General features: G+C 42.1%; 1 long non-coding RNA gene across 2 annotated transcripts; it reads right to left on the reverse strand.

Annotated features, from left to right (window-relative positions):
* Window positions 1–3,401: 3,401 nt before the first annotated feature.
* On the reverse strand, window positions 3,402–3,911 carry LOC134288865 (uncharacterized). 2 transcript variants are annotated; one of them, XR_009998154.1, is made up of 3 exons: window positions 3,893–3,911; window positions 3,670–3,818; window positions 3,402–3,610 (listed from the first exon to the last, which is right to left on the reverse strand). It is a non-coding gene; the product is annotated as an uncharacterized LOC134288865 (long non-coding RNA). The 2 variants fall into 2 exon arrangements; XR_009998153.1 differs by having other exon boundaries at window positions 3,670–3,843.
* Window positions 3,912–5,978: the final 2,067 nt, after the last annotated feature.

The raw sequence follows: 5,978 nt of genomic DNA on the forward strand, positions 1-5,978 counted from the left end.
CCCGGGAGGTGCCATGTGCGATCGAAAGGCGCAAGGAACGGTGAGCAGATCTTGATCGTGGCAAAACGTTTTGCTTTATTTAAATATCAAAATTCAAAATCTAGGGAACTGTGAGATTGATTTTGATTTGAATTGTGTAATGACCCTCAGAATTGCACCTGCATCAATAGGTCGTGATAACAAATTAGGTTCAGAGTGTTTGATGACCATCCCAATTTTAATGAACCTTTCTTGAAATACTTATTTTCAAGAGAATGGTTCACATTGCCAATGCCACATTACCATAACTTGCGGAATAGTTAATTTTCAACCGATCTACAAAGTTGCCTTTCACTGTATTTGCTTTGACTGTAGGTTAAGTGACCGTAACTTCATGATAAAAGTGACCGGAGAAATGACCAGAGCTACTCTCTTCAGCAATAAGATTTGACGAGGATCATCACCAGCCCAGCAGCAGCGCCAGTATGATTGCTCCTATAAATCACTTTAACTCGCAACCTCATCCCCATACATATGCTGGTATACATCAGGAGAATTTTACAACCCCGCATCATTGCCGTTTTATGACCACGAAACAAGACAAGAGTGCTCCATTGGCTGCCCTGACGAACGACCTCTTCGCATTGATGGCTGACCAAAGGGGGCCACCACAAACAGCATATGTACATATAGTGTACATATATCATATTGCTGATGCAGATTTCACTTTGGCAACTTTGTAGCAGTGCTTTAAATCACATACTGCAAAAACCTCAGTCCCCTCGGTGGACGACGTAATCCGGATGCGTTGCGTGTGGTCAGCGCAAGTGGTGATGTTATAAGATCCCATCTCGATTACCGCGAGGCGTTCATCTTCCGCAGCAGTAAAATTAGGCCTCGCCGTATCGCTCCGGGAGGTTCCGATCAGCCGAATCTACTCGGGATGCGACCCACCGACCGACAACCATCTGCCACCTTTTAATTTGTCAAATCCGGTCGTAATTTGTAGCCTTTTTGCATATTAATGGTGCGGTGTTGGTCTATCGATGGCGACGACGGGTCACCAATATCCATTAAGCCAGTGTTGATGGAACCCCGCTGACGTCGATGAAAAGATAATAGGTAGGCAGATAGTGCGTGGTTTGGACTAGTGGGCAAGGTGCCATTCAGGCAACCGATTCAGCCAACTGTCATTAGGGCAGCCATAAATTATTGTGGATATCATACGGACTGTTGTTCGAACTCTTGGGAAGATCTAGTTCAGGTGCAGTTCCGGTCCGGTCTTCTCCCAGAGTCCCAGAATCTGCGCCTTACGCAAACAACCGAAAGGTCGTTATAGGGAAAAAACGAGAGCAGGACAGATCCATAAAAAAAAAGTTGATCGGAGAAGCTGCTCCAATGTGAACTGGGTAATTTACCACAATTTACGATTATTAAAAATATATCTCCGTCCCGTCGTCATCCACATCGAGAGATGCATCTGCTGCTTCAGTGAAAGAGAGAGCAGCAACGGTTTCGTGCGTTGGGGTGAGGTTGTCGTTAAGAATCTGTAACATCGAGTGGAACGAAGTTAGGTCGAATGAGATTTGGTCGAAAGGTGGGAGCCTAGGATTCTTTCCTAAGTAAACCACATCCACACTTCGCTTACCACCTTTGGCACCGGGAGGTAATCGAGCACCGGGGCATACGGATTGATCAACCGGAGTATACTTAGGCGTGGCGGGGGCCCAGCAGTGACCTCTTCAGAAATTCCACACATCAGTTCCTGATTATACTGGTCATGCTTTGTAATTGGTAACTGAGATGGTACACCATTTCGGTAACCATGTACAAGTAAGCTGGGAGCGACGGCATTCTAAGTTAGGTCGGGTAAAATTGATTTGAAATCGGTGCTGTCTTCCGTCCCATAAAACCTTGACGTGGCCCAATAGTACGTTCCTGAACTTCGTCCAGCATAGGCAACTAACTGGGTGGAAGTAGGTTCAGATGAACACTCCTGAATAACGCTGATCCGGCTCTGAGTTCAGTCCCCATAAAGGCCTGGGTCAGTGACGGCAATTGTCAAATTACGGTCGTCTGCACCGACGCCCAGCGGCGCCAGCGTCGTTGATTTGTTTTTGTTTTGATAGTCGTCTTGACAACCCGAGCGGAATTCTCAGAAATGTATGCTTTCGAAATTCTATTGACCGCTGTCTGCTGAACTTCAACCACCTACTGATACTCAAAATCAGTATTTTCAATTTCAACTGATTCGTTTTAATTAAGCACGATACAGAAGCAAAAAATGCAGTTGTTTTGCATCACTCACCAAAAGTAACTATAATGCATTGAATTAAGGTAACATATCGGTATTTGCATGCCTAAAACTATAATAAATCAATTCCAAATTGAAATATTCATATTCGAATTCGTCGAGCTGAAGTTCAGCTGAACTGAACTTCAACTGCTGTGCATGACACCACAAGACGCCGCTTTCATTGTCTCGTCTCTTCATTGTCATGTTCATTCTCGGCCTCGTGTCTATGGGTAACTGTGTTTGTTTATTTGTGTTCGTTTTCGCACAAATTGAACATCTTTGTGCTGATTTTTTTTCGACACTGGCCTGGGTTAATCCTCGAGTGGCCTCCCTGCTTACATAGATAACCACCAAGGGCATTGGCGACTACACTCAGCTCTCTATTTAGCTAATAAGTCGAAGTTTCAGAAGGGATGGAGATCAGAGGCGTTGCATGGAGGCTTCAGGGGCGTTTTCGGGAGGTTTCAAGGGTCTCAATAGCGTTACATGGGATCCGATGGGGTTTTAGGAAGATTAAGAAGGTATTTCTAAAAGCTTCAGGGGATTTCAGGCATGTTTCAGTGCGTTACTCGGAGTTCCGAAGGAGATTTGGGGGGGTTTCGAAGGCATTTCAGGAAGGTTAATAGGCGGGTTTCATAGGCGTTACGCAGACGTTTTCGGGGGTTTCGGAGGGTCGTTACAGGGGACCTACAGTTTCTAAAAATACATTTTGGATCACTGCTCGTAAGTGAGCTTCAGGGAGATTTCAGAGGCGCTTTAAAGCGTTTCATAAACGTTTCAGGTGGTTTCAGAAGAGATTCAAGACGTATAAGAGTGTTTACGATTGTAGATACGATGACCTACACTGAGAGCATTCTCCATATTGCTCGTATGTGTCAGCTACTATAGATTTTTGCAATAAGATTTTAACAATATTTGGTATGTGTCGTACACATACCTCCAGATGAACCAGACGCTAATCGAAAGTATGTGTGGATGTTATTGTGTTTATGTTCTATAATCGTTACTTTTAATATTTAAATACTTATGCCATTTATTTGTCGAATTGAATAATGATTTTGCTTCTATTATACATTTTCTATCCTTAATAACGTAAACAAATGCACAATTTTGATTTTAAACATCATAATTTTTATTAATACTCCATGCCCTACATAATACACAACACGTTCACAATAACATGTTCAATTACCAAAAAACTGCTTAGCTGTGACCTTGGCTGTGATCCCATGTTGATGTTTCGCTAGCACACTCGGAGTGCACCCCGGCGGAAGATGCGGAGCCCATAAAACGACCATGATGTTGCCGACTTCATTTATAGCGCTGCCGATCATCCTGCAAGAGTAAATAATTACTTGAGGTACAGAATTTTTCGGACTTTGAAGACAGCTTACCTTTTCCTCGTGTATTCTGACGTGGAACTAGAAAATTGCTTCCCATACAGAATCGCATCTCCTGGCACTTTTCCTGATGGGATGAGCGGCGAAAATAATGCAATTCTCTGTTGCCCACTTGGGATGCCTGCTACGCGTTGCTACGGAACCTAGTACGGAACATGCAAAATAAGGCTATATTATTCGATAGAGAATATATTCAAATATAGAGACAAATAATTACCTGCACTTCTCCAAAACGTACACTCAAACCTCCATTTAGGTAGGATCCATTTAGGTAACGTTACCTAAATGGAATTTGATTGTGTTCAGATCAGTTGGAGTACTTAAGATTAGGTATAAGATTGGTTTATGGGAAAGAAGTAGTCAGTGGTGTTAGGGGGTGGGTATGGGGGAGGCGGGATGCAATGTTGCCCCTTAAACACCCCCCCCCCCCTTCCATGCAGTGTTGAAAAGCGTCAGTATCCAGCGTCATATCCAGCTGAAATTGAGATAATCACCCGGGCAGAGTTCAAGTACTGACGATCAAAATGTGATATTGGTTTGTTTGAGATAAGAGGTAAAAGTACTGAAAACAATAGCAAAAATTTGTTCTTGAACCATCTGACCAATAGCAAAATATGATATTTGAAGATCAATCAAATAGCTCACTGCTATTGGTTAGATCTTACCAAGAGCTAAATGTTCTATGATAATGATGTTCCAGGAGTAAAATTGAGAAATTATTTTCAGTACTTTTACCTCTTATCTCAAACAAACAAATATCACTTTTTGTTCTCCATATCACAATATGCTATTATTGAGCTTTTTTCCTCTGCTCGGGCAACCATCCTTCCATCATTCAATTTATATCAGCTCCAGCATTGATGACGTCAAACCCGACATCAACCTATCATTCACCTGTTTTTATTTTGGCCACCAAACCCAACATAGACCCAACAGTTGTTCGATGTTGGTCCAACAATGACCCAACATACGATAAAAATTGACCCGACATTCAATAATTTTTCAGTCTGGCGGAATTTTGCAGGGTTTTCGCAAGGTTTTTCGTGATTCCTGCCCAGCTAGTCATTAGAATGACAATTCTGATTTAACATCCTCCAAAACCCCCGAAAACGCCCCTGAAGCCCCTCCCCTCCTGAAACTCCTTGAAAGCCATCTGAAACTCCGCATGATCTCCTTTAAACCTCATAGTAACTCTCCCTTGCTGAACTTCTTTGCAACCTTGTAATCCATTTAGGTAATAAACTGAATCCATTTAGGTAATGAATCCATTTAGGTAAAAATTCTACACACTATTTTTATTTCGCTGGAAACCAGCAATATTTTGCTGGTTTTTGACAAGCTGTAAAACCAGTAATCCAACCAGCAAAATAATTCTTGCTGAGATTTCAGCAAAGCGTTTTGACAGCTTGTTTTGCTGATCGTTCAGCAATTTTGTCCGAGGTGGAGTCCAACCGGATTTTTTTCCTTTTTTCTTTTGAAACAAACATTGATAAAAAATGTTCTTTATAACTAGATTTCCGTGTTTCTTTACAACAAACAGAAAGAAGGCTCATCGAAGAAGTGGCGCATTGAATCTTAATGGTAAATACGATGAAATTTTTAACTTTTTTGGGGGAATTCTCAGGTCCTTCTGCTTGCGAAGTGTTTCGGACAAAGGCGCGCAAAAAGTGACCATGAATATGTTAAGTGTTTGACAGCACTTTTGCTGGTGTTTCAGCAGTGTCTTATTTTGCTGGCTCTTCAGTTATCATTGCTGCATTTACGGCAACCTATAGTTTGCTGATACCCTTCCAGCAATTTATTTTGCTGGATGGAAAAATCGAAATTTGGTGTGTATTTAGGCAGTCCCGACTCATTACCTAAATGGAGGTTTTGGTGTAGCTTCCTTTTGATTTTGCAGAAAAATGGCGCAATAACAACAAAGTTCATGCGCGCAACATGTTCATTCTTAATTATTAAAACTATATGTGAGCATTTATAAATTTCGACTATGTGGACTGACACATAAATTATAAAATTTGATTGATTGAATGGCTATATGTGTCGTTAATACATCTCGGAATGAACTTTTTCCCAGAGATATGTGTTTTCACACATAAAAAAAATCATTGCAATTTTTGTAGTGTAGAGGAGAGGTCAAAACGCCCTACAGCTCGAGCGGCATGGTCGAGGAGACGCGGCCTAAGAAGCGTCCGGCAGAAACGGGCGAAAAGTCAAAGAAGGAGAAGGGGACGAGTAACCAGGCTGCCAAGTCGGTTGAGAAACGCGCAAGTGGCAGGGAAACCAAGACCCAAAAGACCATC

The sequence above is a fragment of the Aedes albopictus genome, chromosome 2, assembly GCF_035046485.1.
Source record: "Aedes albopictus strain Foshan chromosome 2, AalbF5, whole genome shotgun sequence".
Taxonomy (NCBI): Eukaryota; Metazoa; Arthropoda; class Insecta; order Diptera; family Culicidae; genus Aedes; species Aedes albopictus.